General features: G+C 43.2%; 1 protein-coding gene across 3 annotated transcripts in view; it reads left to right on the plus strand.

Moving 5' to 3' along the window:
* Positions 1–18,754: 18,754 nt before the first annotated feature.
* The window catches only part of SLC26A5 (solute carrier family 26 member 5), a 77,278-nt gene continuing 76,365 nt past the window's right edge, over positions 18,755–19,667 (plus strand). The window contains exon 1 of one of the 3 annotated variants that reach the window (XR_012231722.1): positions 18,755–18,960. The gene's annotated coding sequence lies outside the window, so the exon portion shown is untranslated. The remainder of the gene's footprint in view (positions 18,961–19,667) is intronic. The other 2 variants (XM_073573633.1, XM_073573632.1) reach the window with 2 other exon arrangements.

Below are 19,667 nucleotides of genomic sequence, written 5' to 3' on the forward strand. Positions count from 1 at the left end.
GTCATGAAGGGGTTAAGGAGTTTCTGTCATTGGATAAAGTTTTATTCAATCATTTATAAGCGGTATCTGCACACGTTGAGTATTTGCAGCAGATATTTGTGGCGCAAAAACCAGAGTGTTGGCAGGAAAAATGCTGCATAAAATGCATGTACTGTATTTTTTGGATTTTAAGATGCTCCGTGTTATAGGTCGCACCCCAAATTTTGAGGAGAAAAGTAGGAAAAATGGGGGTTTTTTCATAAAATGGTGGTGCTTCTCATCTCCTGACATATTGGTGCCGAGATCTCCATCTGCGCAAGTACCATCCCCCAAGATCTCATCTCCCAGCAGCTAATTCACCAGTGGTTTTCAACCAGGACGGTCGCATCTTGGCACCGTCCTGGTTGAAAACTATTTCTCCCCCAGATATGGATTACGGCGTGGGACAGAACAACAGACAGGTATGGTATATTGTTGTTTTATTATTTTACTTTTATTACAGGAGATCGAGGACTTCGCTGGAATTAGGCGAGTTTGTAAGATTATTAAAAGAGTCTGTGTTTTCTTACAATGTCACTATGGGGTTAGTAATGGGGGCGTCTTATTGACGCCTCTCCATTACTAACCTCGGGGCTTGATGTCACCAGACAAAGGTGACATAAACCCCCCAACTATTACCCCACTTGCCACCACTACAGGCCAAGTGGAAGAGCGAGGCTAAGTGCCAGAATTGGCGCAGCTTAGAGATGCTCCTTTTCTAGAGTTGCTGAGAGCTGATGTTTTTAGCCAGGGGGGCCAGTATCCATGGCCCCTTCCTAGTCTATTAATATCATCCCACAGTTGTCTGCATAGCCTTTGCTGGTTATTAAGTACAGGCGGACCCTACATCATTTTTTTTAGGGTCTCCCATTTTAATAGCCAGTAAAGGCTAATTATATAGCCGAGAGCTGATATTAATAGCCTGGGAAGCTACATGGGTATTATCCACTTCCCAGACTATAAAAATCGTCCCCCAGCCATCGGCTTTCCCTCTGTTGTTAATGAAAATTGCACGGGAGCCCACTCCATTTTTTCAGAAAAATAATCTTTTATTAATTAAACACATGTCTGGTAATTTGCACACACACTGTACTAATTGTATTTGTCACTGACATCTATATATCTACCTGTAATCCATCTCTTCTATCCTGTCGGCTCCTGCTGTGATTTTACAATACCGCGGCTGCTGAAATACCGGCTTTTCTTCTATATATCTAATAATATATATACAGTATGTGTGTCACTGACATATATATACTAATAATAATCTTTTTTTTTTATTTAGCGCTAACATATTCCGTAGAGCATTACAGTTTGAACACATTATCATCACTGTCCCCAATGGGGTTCACAATCTAAATTCCCTATCAGTATATCTTTGGAATGTGGGAGGAAACCGGAGTACCCAGAGGAAACCCACGCAAGCAGATGTTGTCCTTGGTGGTTGTCCTTGGTGGGATTCGAACCCAGGACTCCAGCGCTGCAAGGCTGCAGTACTATCCACTGAGCCACCTTGCTGCCCCATATACTAGAAGAAGGCCCAATGCTATCGCATCGGGAGTGCAGTGAAATTAACATCTGTGTATGCTTAGTGGTGCTGACAGGAGCAGCGGACATGTCTCACACCGCCTGAGGTAATCCCCACGCAGGCGCAGTGGCTATTTTTAAAAAACCGGTGTGTATGAGGGGCTGGCGGAATTTACTGCTGCCTGAAGTAATCCCCACGCAGGCGCAGTGGCTATTTTTAAAAAAACGGTGTATATGTGGGGCTGGCGAAATTTACTGCTGCCTGAGGTAATCCTCACACAGGCGCAGAGGCTATTTTTTAAAAAAACGGTGTGTATGTGGGGCTGTCAGAATTTACTGCTGGCTGAGGTAATTCCCACGCAGGCGCAGTGGCTATTCCTTGCGGCCACGAACTGCAAGTGACATACACATCACCGCTATTCCTGCGGAGGTGCAGTAACAGCCGCGTTGTTACTGTGCCTGCGTGAAAATAGCGGTGACATAAATGTCATTATGCAACAGACATTAAACAAAATTCTGGATTATTTAGCAGTTTGACTCTGTCACAGATGTACAAATGGTGAAATTGTGCCAGGACTTCAGGATCACTGTTGTGCCTCATTTCTTTCTTCTTGTGGAGTCCCACATTCTAAAAACATAACACATGTAAAAACTATTAGTTCAGTTTAACCAATGTTGGGTTCTGGTTAGTGATGAGCAAGCGTGATCGCCATTGCTCGATACTCGATCAAGCATTGGGTGCTTGTGTACACTCATTACTTGATCAAGTATTGTGGGTGCTTGAGCGCCATGCTTGAGTCCCAGCCCCACATGTTTTGCACCTGTTAGACAGCCAATAAACATGCGGGGATTGCCTAACATATAAGGTAATGCCCACCACGTCCAGCAGAAAGACCTAAGGAGGTCCTGAATACTTTAAACAATGTGGACACTATTCCTTTAAATGCTGCGGACATTTTACCAATTCAACAAGATTCTCAGACTTCAGTGACCATGGCTACAGTGGGCAGGACATCAACCTTGTGCAAGCCTGATCTATGCAACTCCACAGCACAAAATGAATCTCATGCAGAAAGGCCACTACCGCTCAAATACATCTATGCGTCCTTAGCAGATCTCAGGGCTCTTCTCCAGACAATCCCAACTAAAAGTGACATTGCAGGCCCTGACCTCTCAGGTGGTGGCAGAGTGTAAACAGCAGTTTGCACAATTCAGGTCAGACCTCTCATCTCTTAATTCTAGAGTTGATGTAATAACCCAAACTCAGGAGAACAATGTGTCAGCTATACAGATCTTACAGGACACTGTGCACAAGAGCAGTCCCTGCAAATATACTCACTTCAACAAAACCTCTATGATTTTGAAAACAGAAACAGGAGAAATAATCAGTACCAAAGATATCCCATTTGTACTTTTATCTATTTTCATCAACCTCCTCAGACGTCCCCCAAGGACCCCAATAGAATTTGATACAGCATACAGAGCCCTGCGCCCCCCAAACCCGGATGAATCTCGCCCCAGGGACATAATTTGTTGTGTTCACTTCTGTGCCATTAAAGAATCCATTCTTCAAGCTGCAAGGAGGAAGGCCAATCTTACATACCAAAACAAATCTATCAGAATTATGCCTGATCTCTCAAGCCATACCCTGGCACAATGCTCAGCAATTAGACAATCCTGGATGTCCTGCGGAAAAAGGAGATTCCCTTTCGTTGGGGTTTCCCCCTCTCTCTGTCTGTCCAAAGAGGGCCAAAGTAATTTTTTTGCAATCACCAGAAGATCTACCGACATTTCTATCCAGCTTGCATTTGCCTAAGGTTGTTATACCCCACTGGCATACTTTAGGTTACCTATTGGTCTTTCCACATATTCATCCGATTCTTCATTTTTTCCAGGCCTACCTCCTGGAAAAGGGTTCCAGGGAGCTGGTGGCAGTCCTCATTCCGGGTATCAGGATTCAAGAAATGCTACTTGACTGAATCGTCCATGGTAAAATAACATACAAGACCCCCTTTTCTTTTAATTTCCAAGGAACCTTTGGACTCTGAGGGTTTTAATAGGACATGTGGTGCCCATACCATGTTTATAACCGTTAGGTTTAAATCGCCGATTGCTATTATTATTATCATCACTTTTTTGTAGCAACTGACTTAAGGAGTAGCTATATATGATGTTTAGCCTCTGTAACCCCCCATATAGGCTGGTAGCCTCTGACGTGTCCAATGCAGGCTCACACACTCACGGTTAGGACTGTTTCCTATATAGTCTTTTTTGCAGAGTCTTTTCCTCTGCTCGTGTTTGTTATTTCTTTCTTTAAGATTTTCCCTAAAGTTTCTTGCACTTTATCTCTTTGACAATGAGGACCAGGAAGCTACGCCATCTTACACGATATCTATAGATGAAGAATCTCATATTGGTTATGAATGGCGGACCTAAATATCGCTTCTATGAATGTGAAAGGATTTAACACGCCCGAAAAACATGCGCAAATCCTTCACCATTTTCACAAGAAAATGGTACATATTGTATGTGTCCAGGAGACACACTAATACAAACCATGCTCCTACAATTAGACACAAATATTACACATTTTGGCATTTTACTCATAAACCTGAATCTCACTAAAAAGGAGTTGCTATAGCGATTCTCAAATCGTTAACACATCAGGTCATTAACTGTGTAGTGGATGTGGAAGCCAAGTATATTATTTTAGTGTTAGTTATCAGTGGCCAGTTATTTACAATCATAAATGTATATATCCTTAATCAGGATCAAGCCAATTTCATTGATAAGATAGTAGACAATGCCCTTCCCTTAATCTAGGGTGCCGTAATATTTTGTGGGGATCTAAATGTTAAAGCCCCGTCACACTAAACGACTTACCAGCGATCCCGACACCGATATCAAGGTGTCAGGATCGCTAGTGAGTCGCTATGTGATCGCTGGTGAGCTGTCACACAGACAGCTTCACCAGCGATCAGCACAGCGATGCCGAGCGCCCGGCATCGCTTGCCATCGCTGTAAAAAATAGAATCAAAATAAAAAATATAGTTTTCTCACCTTCCGACGTCCCGTTCAGCCATCCTGCCTCTCTCCACGCTCCGGTCCCAGTGATCCTTTGCACGAATGACCGCGAGATGTCACGGTCTCGAGGGATAACAAAGTCTCGCGGTCATTCGTGCAAAGGATCACTGGGACCGGAGCATGGAGAGAGGCGGGATGGCTGAACGGGACGTCGGAAGGTGAGAATAACTATATTTTTTATTTTTTTATTATTATTTACACCTGATCGCTGGTCTCCCGCCTGTCACACGCAGCGATGCGTGCTGGCCAGCGGGAGACCAGCGACCAAAGAAATGTCCAGAGGTTTCTTCCAGCGATCAGCGATACCGGCAGGGGGGCCGCTCGCTGAGCGCTGTCACACACAGCGATCTCGCTGGTGAGATCGCTGTTACATCACAAAAGTTGTGACTCAGCAGCGATCTCGCTACCGAGATCGCTTAGTGAGACGGGGCCTTTACTCTTGACCCGGTGTTAGATAATGCTAAAGGTAGATCTTATGCGGTTATCAAGCTTATCAGGAGAGCCTTTTTGCGAATGCAGCTTTATGACATCTGTAGGCTCCAGCACCCATCAGACAGGGATTATAGGTTTTACTCCCATTCGTGTGATTCTTATAGTAGGTTAGACTATATCCTCCTCCAACAAAATGCCTTACCTTGGCTTTCATATTCTAGTATTGGTAGTATACTTTGATCAGATCATGCCCCTGTATATTGCTCACTAAAAGTACCATCCCTTACCAAAACATCAGGGTCTTGGCGTCTCAATGAGTCATTATTAGATACCTCATGTGCCTCGGACATACGAGCCTCCATATCTAACTTTATTGTTGATCTCGGAAATGATGATACAGCCCCCACAATTAAATAGGAAGCCCTCAAGTGTGTACTTAGAGGGGTAGTTATCAAACATGGGTCTCGAATTAAAAAAGACAGAGGTCAGGCAACCAAACTAGCTTCTCAGAGAGTCAATAATCTGGAGTTAATTCATAAAATGGCGCTCTCCACTGCAAGCCTCAGAGATTTTCTCAAAGCAAGATTAGAAGCTAAAAAATTACTTGATTCTTTATGTAAACGTTTATTTCAGTTAGGTCTGAGTAGGTTCTACGAGTTTGGTAACAAACCGGGAAGAATGTTAGCTAAAGCCCTTAATGCTAAAAAGACCCAAACAAATGTTCCCTGTATTGGTTCATACCACACCTGAAATTGCAGCTGTCTTCCATTAATATTATTTAAAGCTATATAACTTGCCTGCATCTGTCCTACACACAGGAAATTATATTAATACATCAACCCTCTCCAAAAAATTGGAGTCTGAAACAGTTAAATTCCTGGAAAATCCTTTTTCACATCAAGAACTAGAATCCTCTCTCCGAGATCTCCCTAGCAATAAATGTCCAGGGCCTGATGGTTTCACAGCTGAATTCTATAAAGTATTTTTTGAACAATTGCCTCCGTTAATATTACAATAATTTAATTTCATATCAGAGTCTACTTTCTTTCCTCCCCATTCCACAACGGCACATATTGCAGTCATCTCCAATCCAAGGAGAGACCCCAACTCAGGTAGTAGCTACAGGCCTATATCTTGATTAAATGTAGATTTAAAATTATATGCTAAACATTTGGCCAATAGAGTTAAATCACACCTCCCTCACTTAATACACCCAGACCAGGTGGGTTTTGATCTGGGAAGAGAATCACGCGAAAACACTTTGAAAACAATAGATATTATTAATTATGCACACACTCAAAAAAAAACCTTTAATGATCCTATCGCTTGCTGCCAAAAAGCTTTCCATAAGTTCTCATGGTCTTCTCTCTCTCAAACTCTGAGCCACATCGGTTTGGGCCCTATATTTACTTCAAAAGTCTTAGCCCTCTACCACTCCCCTTCAGCCCAGCTAAAAATTAACGGCTCCCTTTTGGCCCCCTTTATTATAAAGAATGGTACTCAACAAGGTTGCCCCCTCTCCTCAATGTTGTATATCCTGATAATACAGCATCTTATGGAGGCCATATGTGCTAATCCTGAAATACGGGGAATCAAAATAGCGAGTTCAGAGTGTAAGTGTTCTGCAATTGCTGATGACCTGCTAGTTTATTTAACTGATCCACATACCTCGTTTCCTTTCCTGATGTCTGAGCTGGCACGTTTTAGTTGTTGGTCCAATTTTAAGATCAATCTCGAAAAATCTGAAGCCATAAAATATTTCCCTACCCTTGTAAATGGTGAATGTTCTAAAAACTAATTTTCCATTTAAATGGCCCTCAAATAATCATATTAACTACTTGGGCACCATTATTTTGTCAGATTTATCATAATTGTTTGACTTGAAATTTGGTCGATTTTTGTCCAGATTGGTTCCTGGAACCGTGGAGAGTTCTCCGGGTTTGGCCGGGTTAACATCCTCAAAATAAATTTATTGCCTAGACTTTTGTATTTACTATAAACTATTCCGATATATATCCCATCCTCCTTCTGGATGAGGGTCCAACGTAAATTCAGTCAATTTGTTTGGTCGACTGGACGCCCAAGAATTCGTAGTACTGTTTTGGTGCTTCCAAAGGATTATGGGGGTATAGGTTTGCCGAACTGCCGAAAGTACTATCTGGCGTCCGCCCATGCAAGAATCTTAGATATTCTGCACTGTAGAGAATCTAAACTCTGGGTATTTATGGCCTATGAGTCTTGTCATACATCAGTTTCCACTCTACCATGGACTTGGCCTATTTTGGCCTGAAATAACATCCCTGTTCCATTTAGTCTCAGGCAAACACTCAAAATTGTCCACATTCCCAGTATAAAGGGAATCCTAATTGACCCATTAGGACCGTTATCCCCAATAACAGCCCAAAATTTCCATCCGGTGTCTCCTCAATTTTGGTGGAAAATAAGTATTTGGTCACCTAAAAGCATGCAAGATTTCTGGCTCTCACAGACCTGTAACTTATTCTTTAAGAGGCTCCTCTGTCCTCCACTCATTACCTGTAGTAATGGCACCTGTTTGAACTTGTTATCAGTGTAAAAGACACCTGTCCACAACCTCAGTCACACTCTAAATTCCACTATGGTGAAGACCAAAAAGCTGTCGAAGGACACCAGAAACAAAATTATAACTTTGCACCAGGCTGGGAAGACTGAATCTGCAATAGTCAATCAGCTTGGTGTGATTAAATCAACTGTGGGAGCAATAATAAGAAAATGGAAGACACACAAGACCACTGATAATCTCCCTCGTTCTGGGGCTCCATGCAAGATCTCACCCTGTGGAATCAAAATGATCACAAGAATGGTGAGCAAAAATCCCAGAAATACACTGGGGAACCTAGTGAAGGACCTGCATAGAGCTGGGACCACCATAACAAAGGTTACCATCAGTAGCACACTATGTCACCAGGGACTCCGATCATGCAGTGCCAGATGTGTCCACCTGCTTAAGCCAGTACATGTCCGGGCCCATCTGAAGTTTGTTAAAGAGATCATTTGGATTATCCAGAAGAGTATTGGGAGAATATCATATGGTCTGATGAAACCAAAGTAGAACTGTTTGGTAGAAACAAAACTTGTCGTGTTTTGAGGAGACAGAATGCTGAGTTTCATCCAAAAAACACCATACCTGCGGTGAAGCATGGGGGTAGCAACAACATGTTTTGGGGCTGTTTCTCTGCAAAGGGACCGAGACGACTGATCCGTGTACATAAAAGAATGAGTGGGGTCATGTATCATGAGATTTTGAGATTCCATCAGCAAGGTCATTGAAGACGAAATGTGGATGGGTCTTTCAGCATGATAATGATCCCAAGCACACCGCCAGGGTAACGAAGGAGTGGTCTAGCCAGTTTCCAGATCTAAACCTCATAGAAAATCTTTGGAAGGATTTGAAAGTCTGTGTTGCCCAGCGACAGGCCCAAAGCCTCACTGCTCTAGGGGAGATCTGCATGGAGGAATGGGCCAACATACCAACAAAAGTGTGTGCCAACCTTGTGAAGACTTACAGTAAATGTTTGACCTCTGTCATTGCCAACAAAGGATATATAGCAAAATTTTGAGATAAGCTTTTATTATTAACCAAATACTCATTTTCCAACATAATTTGCAAAACAAATCTTGCCAAATCAGACAAGGTGAATTTCTGGGTTTGTTTTCTCATTTTGACTCACATAGTTGTGGTTTACCTATGATGTCAACTACAGGCCTCTCTCATCTTTTTAAGTGGGAGAACTTTCACAATTGGTGGCTGACTAAATACTTTTTTCCCCACTGTAAATGATTCCCGGGAGTATGCAACTTGTGTTGGCAATGTGGGGCCCATGTGGGTTGATGTTGCATATATGGTGGGCGTGCCCAGCCTTGGCGGCCTTCTGGAAAGGTGTTCTTAAAGTGATTAAAGAAATGATGGGGGTGTCAATCCCTAAAAGCCCTGCAGCAATTCTACTATTTATGTTTCCCATGAGTAAGAATGCTTTTAAAAAATCGTTATTGAGGCACCTTCTTCAGGCTGAAAAGTGGTGACTCCATGACACTGGAAGTCTTTAGACCAGACTTCGCTAGAGGAATGGTTTGGGGAGGTGGCTAGAGTTCACCGGATGGAATCCCTGATAGCCCATACACAAGAGGCAGCTAAATGGTTTCATTGGTAATCGTACTTATCCTTATCAATCTACCAAAATATGCTAAGATAATTGCTACCTTATCCTTTTACGATATTTAATATGCCGGCATCTCTATCATTAAGCTATCATTAAGTTAAAGAACAATGAAATAGAGATATCTCTGTATCAGAAGCCAATCGACCGTCCAACATACCTTAAATGGGACAGTTTCCATCCAAAACACATAAAGAACTCTATTATCTACAGCCAAGCCATCAGATACAATCGTATATGTTCCAACCCTATTGATAGAGACAAACACCTTGGTCACCTCAAAAAGACCTTTTTGAATCAGGGCTACCATCCAAGAACAATTCAAAGCCAAATTACAAGAGCCACCAGAATGTCAAGGAATCACCTGCTACATTACAAAGCTAAAGAAGAGAATAACCGGGTGCCTCTAGGGGTCACCTACAAACCAAATCTGGAAGTGCTAAGGGGAGCTGCACGGAAATTACAACCTTTACTACAAAAAGATGCCCGATTACAATCCATTTTCCCAGACCCCCCACTACTGTGTTTTAGGCAGCCCCAAATCTAAGAAGTATCATTGTCAGAAGCTCCATGTGTTATGATTGAGTCACCGTAGGAGGCAAAAACAGAAATGCTAGCTAAGTCCAGAAAACCAGAGAAGTTGGCAGCTATCAGATTGCAGACCCCTGAACCTATCAACACAACTAGCAGTAGCCGTGGGGGGTTCCTACGATGCCCTAGACCCCTCGAACACAGCCGGAGAATTAAATAGGCCTAAAGAAAGAAAAGGGAAATCGAAACTGCCCCAGAGCAGACCCCAAAGCAATAGGCAGCCCCCAACATATAATGACGTGAAGCAAGATGAAAATACTAACACAGACAGAAAGATAGACTGAGCAAAGACGGGGCCCAATCTAACTAGATAGAAAAGGACAGGAAGGCTGCTGTCTGCAATCCGTGAAAAACCCTATGAAAATAAGAGCCAACAGACTGACAGTGAAAAAGGCCCTGAAGACGCTAGGCTTCAAAAAAGCTATGTCAGTACTCAGGAATATTCTGAAGACAGAGCTACAGGCAAAAGGAGATTCAGCTCACCCCAGCAGGGAATAGCAGAATACAGAAAAGCAAGGAAAACAAAAAACAAAACAAAAATGCCAACAGGCAAAACAGAAAACTTAGCTTTAAAGGAGCAGGAATCAGACTGGAGTCCTAGAAGTCCACAGAGAAATCACCCGCAGGGCAGAAGGGCGTCGGCAGCCTTATATCCAGTCCGTGACTCCACTCAGCCAGTCGTCCTCATTAGGCTCAGGTGCCTGATAATCAGGCTCATTACCTTTCTTTACCAGAATAGGGAGTTCACCAGACCTCAGTGACGAAGGGGAAAATGAACTCACAACATTCATGTCCTCTTCAACAGCTGCAGGAACCTTTCCTTGCAACCAGAAAAAATTTAAAACCTGCCCATTTATAATGACCACGGACAAGATAAAGATCCCCAATTCACATCAGGACTACAAGATCCCAGGTACTTTCAGCTGCATCACATCTAATGTGATGTACTTAATTATTTGTACTAAATGTCCAACTGGGGGTCTGTATGTGGGAGAGGCCGGGCAATAACTGAGAGCAAGGATGATTTCTCATTGCCACACAATAAGAGAAAAAAGAATGGATCTACCTGTGGCAAAACATTTTTGTAAGCCTGATCACAGCACCATGGACCTGAAATGACTGGTATTGAAAGATAACTTCACATCTCAGAGAACAGAAGAGTCTGGGAGTACAAGCTCATGAAGACCCTTGACACTCTCAATGCAGAAATGAATGTGTCGCATGGATTTATGTCTTGTTACATCAGTTAAGGAATTTGCTCCTAAGACCTTGTGAGGCCATCACAACATAGAACGAGACCCCAATCAGAGGACAATAAAACTTTCACTCCTTATCTATGAACTGGTCCAATATTTATGTTTATCCTTCTCCTATAATGATAGTTCTGCTTCACATCACTTGTCTTATCTATTGCATTTTTTCTGTGCTGTGTTGTGCATAAATATGTGATTCTTCAGATTTTGTATTAGTCAATGCCTGATAAATTGAACTGAGTAGTCTCAAAAGCTTGCAATGTGTTACCATCTTTTCAGTTAGCCATTAAAAGGTATCAACCACTGAGGACTCTCAATTCTGAATATTTTTCCATTGTTATTTTGAAGTTATTCTACTGTGCTTAGGTAGTGCTCTCTTGTTTTCTCTCTCCCCCTCTTCAGCTTCTTGCTATCACACACAGACACTGTCATGCCCGGTACCGGAACTATCAGGAAGTGTGAAACCAGCCCTAATGTAGTTTTCTGCTTTATTAAAGAAGTGGTCTCAAAACTTTTATTATCCATCCTAATTACCTATGAAAATTATGTGTAGCTGCATTAAAATACTTACCAATTGCTGTCATTTCTGGTTTCCAGCGCCATTCCTGTCCCATATGGCCGCTCCTCTTCTTTGTGGGCTCACATAGACACTGTTGTGTGAGGCAATGCTACTTCCATCAGTGTAAGAGGAGAGTCAGATGGCTGTAGAACTCAGAAAGGGATCGTAACACAATGCTCGGACTGGCTGACGGCTCTCCCAACCAGAGTGTAACAGCATGAATTTCAATGCAGCTGTCACGCTAGGCTAGTCTGAGCATTCCGTTACAATCCTCATCCGAGTCATATGGCCATCTGACATTCCCTTTAGACTATGGAGCCTCACAAAAATGCTTCATAGACTTACTCTAAGGCTGGAGTCACACTAGTGTAGAATACGGTCTCCCTCTTACCAAACTCTCCCCTCTCCAATCCGTCCTGAATGCTGCAGCCAGGATCATATTCCTCACCAATCACTACACCGATGCCTCTACCTTGTGTCAGTCCTTACACTGGCTACCCATCCACTCCAGAATTCAGTATAAACTTATTACCCTCACCCACAAAGCACTCCATGGCTCAGCATCACCCTACATCTCCTCCCTAGTCTCAGCCTACCACCCTACCTGTGCCCTCCGTTCTGCTAATGACCTGAGGTTAACATCCCCATTAATCAGAACCTCCCACTCCCGTCTCCAAGACTTTTCACGTGCCGCGCCGATTCTTTGGAATGCACTACCCAGGCTAAAACGATTAATCCCCAATCCCCACAGTTTTAAGCATGCCTTAAAAATGCAATTGTTCAGACTGGCCTATGGCCTCAACACACTAACCTAAATATTCCTGTGTAAATGTCCTTACCCTCTGAGATACCAGACTGAGCGTATAATCACCCGGGGCTGGTGAGATGTCACCTGTGTACCGCATGCACAGATGGTGCCACACCAGGCCAGGGTATGAAATGCTGCACAAGGGAACCTGGAATTTCAGGAAATTCATGAATCTCCTGTCCACGGCCAGAGAGCACGGACCTGGACCGTGGTTGTGCAAAGCGATCCGTGCATCTCTAGTAAAACCCATAAAAACTAGCACCATATGAAGACCAGATCTCTGGAACAGTACGGCAGATCTAAAATAAGAAACAAAAAGGATACTTGGGAGCAGCGGGAACAAAAGACAACAACTGGCCATGTTTGTTATTACACAACCAAATGAGTCCCCTATTGGGGTCTGCCAGGAATAATACTGCCGACTGTGCTAATCTATGTGACACAAAACTGGACCCCCAACAATCAGCCGGTAACAGTACTGTGCTCAGGATTGGCAGCTAAATTCTTGTCCAGGTCCAAAATTCTGAAATTGGAGCTGATTTTCCATGGCAGCCTCAAAGGGCACTAACCCTACAACTGCCAGACACCTTCCATGCCTTATGTGGGGGGCTACGTCACCCTGCCTAAGGCCCCTTTCACATATCATTTTTTTGGAGTCGGTCACAATCCGTCGGATCGACGTACCATCTCAGATTGTGAAAAACTGATGTAACTGATCCTTTTTTTCACCGGTCCCGGCAGTCGGATCCAGCGAAAAAACGGATCCGTCGCATTCGTTTTTTTATCCGTTTCTTGACGGATCCGTTTTTTTAAAACCGGCAATTCAGTGCGCTGTACAGTAAAATCACACTGACATGAATCAAAAGGATATATACACATAGAATACATATATACAGTCATATGTTAAAGTTTGGGCACCCCTATTAATGTTAACCTTTTTTCTTTATAACAATTTTGGTTTTTGCAACAGCTATTTCAGTTTCATATATCTAATAACTGATGGACTCTGTTATATTTCTGGATTCAAATGAGGTTTATTGTACTAACAGAAAATGTGCATTCTGCATTTAAACAAAATTTGACCGGTGCAAAAGTATGGGCACCCTTATCATTTTCTTGATTTGAACACTCCTAACTACTTTTTACTGACTTCCTGAAGCACTAAATTGGTTTTGTAACTTCATTGAGCTTTGAACTTCATAGCCAGGTGTATCAAATCATGAGAAAAGGTATTTAAGGTGGCCACTTGCAAGCAGTTCTCCTATTTGATTCTCCTATGAAGAGTGGCATCATGGGCTCCTCAAAACAACTCTCAAATGATGTGAAAACAAAGATTATTCAACATAGCTTTTCAGGGGAAGGATACAAAAAGTTGTCTCAGAGATTTAACCTGTCAGTTTCCACTGTGAGGAACATAGTAAGGAAATGGAAGAACATAGGTACAGTTCTTGTTAAGGCTACTTTCACACATCAGGTTTTCGGCGTCAGGCGTGATCCGGCGTTGTGCCGGAACGCCGGATCCGGCAAATGTTTTGTAAAACCAGATGTGACGGATCCGGTTTTCTGCCGGATCCGTCTTTTTCTTGACAGACAAAACCGGATCCGTCTCATCCGGTTCATCCGTTTTTCTATCCGTTTTTCGACGGATTACGCCGGATCCGGTTTTTAAAATTGACCCTTGTGGCTACTGAGCATGCTCAGACCAAAAAAACCGGATCCGGCGCATTGCGGCGCTCATAGGCTTCCACTGTGTGAAAAAGCCGGACGCGCCGGATCCGGCGTGTCCGGCTTTTTCGCCGGAGACAAAAAACGTTACAGTAGACGTTTTTTCCAGACGCCGGATCCGGACACATTGCCGGATCCGGCGAAAACCGGATGAAACGCATGGCCATCCGGCGCGATCCGGCGCAAATGCAAGTCAATGGGGGGAAACTGGATCCGGCATTGCATTTCGCCGGATCCGGTTTCTGTCAAAAGCGCCGGATCGCGCCTGAAGGCGAAAACCTGATGTGTGAAAGAGGCCTAAGCCCAGAAGTGGCAGGCCAAGAAAAATGTCAGAAAGGCAGAGAAGAAGAATGGTGAGAACAGTCAAGGACAATCCACAGACCACCTCCAAAGACCTGCAGCATCATCTTGCTGCAGATGGTGTCACTGTGCATCGGTCAACAATACAGCGCACTTTGCACAAGGAGAAGCTGTATGGGAGAGTGATGCGAAAGAAGCTGTTTCTGCAAGCACGCCACAAGCAGAGTCACCTGAGGTATGCAAAAGCACATTTGGACAAGCCAGTTACATTTTGGAAGAAGGTCCTGTGGACTGATGAAACAAAGATTGAGTTGTTTGGTCATGCAAAAAGGCGTTATGCATGGAGGCTAAAAAACAGCATTCCAAGAAAAACACTTGCTACCCACAGTAAAATTTGGTGGAGGTTCCATCATGCTTTGGGGCTGTGTGGCCAATGCCGGCACCGGGAATCTTGTTAAAGTTGAGGGTCGCATAGATTCAACTCAGTATCAGCAGATTCTTGACAATAATGTGCAAGAATCAGTGACGAAGTTGAAGTTACCCAGGGAATGGATATTTCAGCAAGACAATGATCCAAAACACCGCTCCAAATCTACTCAGGCATTCATGCAGAGGAACAATTACAATGTTCTGGAATGGCCATCCCAGTCCCCAGACCAGAATATCATTGAACATCTGTGGGATGATTTGAAGCGGGTTGTCCATGCTCGGCGACCATCAAACTTAACTGAACTGGAATTGTTTTGTAAACAAGAATGGTCACAAATACCTTCATCCAGGATCCAGGAACTCATTAATAGCTACAGGAAGCGACTAGAGGCTGTTATTTTTGCAAAAGGAGGATCTACGAAATATTAATGTCACTTTTATGTTGAGGTGCCCATACTTTTGCACCGGTCAAATTTTGTTAAAATGCAGATTGCACATTTTCTGTTAGTACAATAAACCTCATTTGAATCCAGAAATATAACTGAGTCCATCAGTTATTAGATATATGAAACTGAAATAGCTGGTGCAAAAACCAAAATTGTTATAAAGAAAAAAGGTTAACATTAATAGGGGTGCCCAAACTTTAACATATGACTGTATATGCGTATATATACATACATGTCATTGAGACACAAATATATATATATTTATAGCTCATAGAGTTCTACATAGCATAACAGCCGCTAAATCAATTGCTGGCTTCAGTAAAATCATTCCTGAACCCGACATGATATGACACATGGTTTACATATAGTAAACCATGTCATATCAAAACGATTTATGTATGTCAGTGTTTAATGAATTTAGTAGTTTGTGTTAGGAAAAATTTGGAACTCTAGGGGTTAAATTTAAGGCTATAATAGCGGAAAAAAAATATGTGGGCTCCCAAGCAATTTTCTCTGGCAGAGAGGGAAAGCCAATGAGTGAGGGCAGATATTAATAGCCTAGAGAGTGACCATTGTTTTTTCCCCCCCGGCTAAAAAAATCTGCCCCCAGCCACCCAGAAAAGGCGCACAGCCTCTCTACTCCCATGGCCTTTAGTGGTGGCTCATGGGTCAATATTAGTGGGTTAATATCACCTTGCTATTGAAAGGTGACATTAAGCCGAGTTAATAATGGAGAGGTGTCAATAAGACACGTATCCATTATTAACCCTAGAATAGTAAAAGGATAACAAAAGACACACACATTAAAAAATATTTTAATGAAATAAATACATAAAGTTTTTGACAAAATTTATTATTCTGCCAATCCAAAAAAAGCCCTTGTTCTGTAAAAAAATAAAATAAAAAACCAACAATATACATACAATATACATACCTCTCTGCCGTTCAGTCAGGTCACAATCCGGCAATTCTTGAAAAAAAAACAGATCCAGAAAAGAATGCCGCCGGATCCGTTTTTTTCTCATAGACTTGTATTAGCGACAGATTGTGACGGATGGCCTCACGTTTTGTCCGTCGTTCGCTGGATCTGCCGAAAAATTTTTGTCCGGCAGCCGGACACGACGCACAAAGCAACATTTTTTGTATCTGTTGAAAAATCGGACAGCAACGAATCCGTCGCTGTCCGTCGTTTGCTGGATTGAAAGCCTATGGGCAACGGATTCGACGTCATCCGGCAAATGATGGATGCTGGCGACGGATCCGTTTTTTGTAACTGAGCATGCTCCTGACAGGTTAAAACACCAAAGAAAGAATAGATACAGTATATACACATAGAATACATACTATATATATATATATATACACACACATCTCATTGAGACACTATATATATATACTGTATATATATATATATATATATATAGTTCATAGAATTCTACATAGCATAATAGCCGATAAATCAATTGCTGGCTTCAGTAAAACCATTCCCGAACCCGACATGATATGACATGTGATTTACATATAGTAAACCATGTCATATCAAAAGGATTTAGGTATGTCAGTGTTTAATCAATTTAGTAGTTTGTGTTGCGAAAAATATGGAACTCTAGGGGTTAAATTTAACGCTATAATTGCAGAAAACAATTGCGTGGGCTCCTGCGCAATTTTCTCCACCAGAGAGGGAAAGCCAGTGAGTGAGGACAGATATTAATAGCCTAGAGAGGGACCATTGTTTTTGCTCCCCCCGGCTAAAAAAATCTGCCCATAGCCACCCCAGAAAAGGCGCATCTATAAGATGCGCCTTTTCTGGCACTTAGCCTCTCTATTCCCATTGCCTTTAGCAGTGGTTCATGGGTTAATAATAATAGGTTATTAAGTGATCTGACAGCGTGGGAAAAAGTTCAGAAACTTTCCCACGCTATCGAGTTCACTTCAGGTCAGCCGGGGACTCCGCACAGCCTCAGTGACATCAGCGGTAGTCGGTGAGGCTGCGAGGAGTTCCAGGCTGACCTGAGGTGAACTGACAGTGTGGGAAAAAGTACAGAAACTTTCCCACGCTAATCAGTTCATCTCTAGTCAGCCGGGGTGCCTGCACAGAGATGAATTCATTCATTCTTCAGTGGTTTACATCGGGGCCGGTAGCATTAGCACCGGTCCCTGTTGTAAAATAGTTAACCCCTTGTGATGGATTGCCACCTCTCCATTATTAACCCGATGTAATGTCACCTTTCAATAGCAAGGTGACATTAACCTATTATTATTAATCCATGAGCTACCGCTAAAGGCCATGGGAATAGAGAGGCTAAGTGCCAGAAAAGGATGCGCCTTTTCTGGGGTGGCTGGGGGCAGATTTTATTAGCCGGGGGGAGCAAAAAAAAAAAAGGTCCCTCTCTAGGCTATTATTATCTGCCCTCACTCACTGGCTTTCCCTCTCTGGTGGAGAAAATTGCACAGGAGCCCATGCAATTTTTTTCCGCGATTATAGCCTTAAATTTAATCCCTAGAGTTCCAAATTGTTCCTAACACAAACTACTAAATTCATTAAACACTGACATACATAAATCGTTTTGATATGACATGGTTTACTATAAGTAAACCACCTGCCGGGAATGAATTTACTGAAGCCGGCAATTGATTTATCGGCTATTATGCTATGTAGAACTTTATGTACTATAACTATATATATGTATGTGTGTCCCAATGACATGTGTATATATATGTATTCTATGTGTATATATCTATTCTTTGTTTTGTGTTTTAACCTGTCAGGAGCATGCTCAGTTGAAAAAATGGATCCGTCGCCGGCATCCGTCATTTGCCGGATGATGACGGATCCTGCGCCCGCAGAGTTTCACTCCAGCAAACGACAGACAGCGACGGATACGTTGCTGTCCGATTTTTCTACGGATACAAAAAACGTTACTCTGTGCGTCGTGTCCGGCTGCCGGACAAAAATTTTTCAACGGATCCGGCGAACAAAACATGAGACCATCTGTCACAATCTATCGCTAATAATAAGTCTATGAGAAAAAAAAATGGATCCGGCGGCATTTTTTGCTGGATCCGTTTTTTTCAAAAATTGCCAGATTGCGACTGATGTAAAAAAAAAACTGATATGTGAAAGCAGCCCTGAATTCCAACAGGGCAAACAAAACTGCCAGCAGACGGTGACAGCACAAACCCGCGCCCTTCTGTGTCACCTCCACCACTGCCTGGTCACTGTGACACAGCCACACACGCACTCCTGTATATCACACACTGGAAACGAGGGCGGGGCCAGAATATTGCTCGCAGGCTAACCTTTACCTCCACAGCGGTGCATGATGGGTATTGATGTTCTTATGCCGGCGTTGCACGGTAATTTATTGTGGCACAGGACTACATTACCCGTCAGCCCTCAGGAGGAGCCTGTCAGTTACACAGGCGTACTGGTGCCCTATCATCGGCGTCTCACATTTCAAGGAGCTGATAGTTGTCCAAGTCACAAGTGAGACTGCTGCCGAGAGCGCTGCTGTTAAATTGTAACTAGTGGAAGACAGTAGCGGCTCCTGAGCGGCAATTACACGGGGAAACACCTCATCCTGCCACTGAGGTAAGAGAACTGACATGAACCTGAGGTGCTGCTGTGGTGTCTCTGCCATTCCTGCACAGGGAAGGGGAGTCACTCAGATGTGACACCTGGGCATTACTGCAGCCATTTACTGCTACTTCATGTGAGACTTCTCAGGTCCAATCCATCTATCCTGTGTGTGGGCATGTCTCACTGGGCACCATCGATGGCAGACATCGCTGTGGCATCTGCCACTTTTGTAATATTGTGTGAACGTGTAGTGTGGTGATTGATATGTCACAGGACCATGGAAAATGGCTCAGACTGTATGTGTGTGCGCCATTTCTATAAATTCCAGGGTGGCGTCAGTTCTGCCATACACAGCCCCCGATGTCTTATTATAGGGGCCCCAACCTGTGGCCCACAACTGCCCTCTTTGTATGATCACCAGCTATGAAGAGCAGGTCTCCAGATGGTGATGCCCCTATACTGGGGTTGGTGAGAGAGTGCCTGATTCCAGAATGGGGGCAGAGGGGAACCCCTGGATCTAGGTATAATACGTCAGTGTGATATCGTTTTGGCTGTTAATATACCAGTAATGGGGCCTCTGGGTGTCACTACTGTGGGGGGAGCAGGATCTTGATGTTGCTTCTTGGAGGGGGTTCTGGATCTGGCTCGTAACCCTCTCACAGCTCAATGTGACCCTTAAGGTAAGAAAGGTTGGGGACCGCTATTTTACAGAATGTGGA

The sequence above is a fragment of the Dendrobates tinctorius genome, unplaced genomic scaffold, assembly GCF_039654945.1.
Source record: "Dendrobates tinctorius isolate UK_male_01 unplaced genomic scaffold, ASM3965494v1 ptg000035l, whole genome shotgun sequence".
Classification (NCBI taxonomy): Eukaryota; Metazoa; Chordata; class Amphibia; order Anura; family Dendrobatidae; genus Dendrobates; species Dendrobates tinctorius.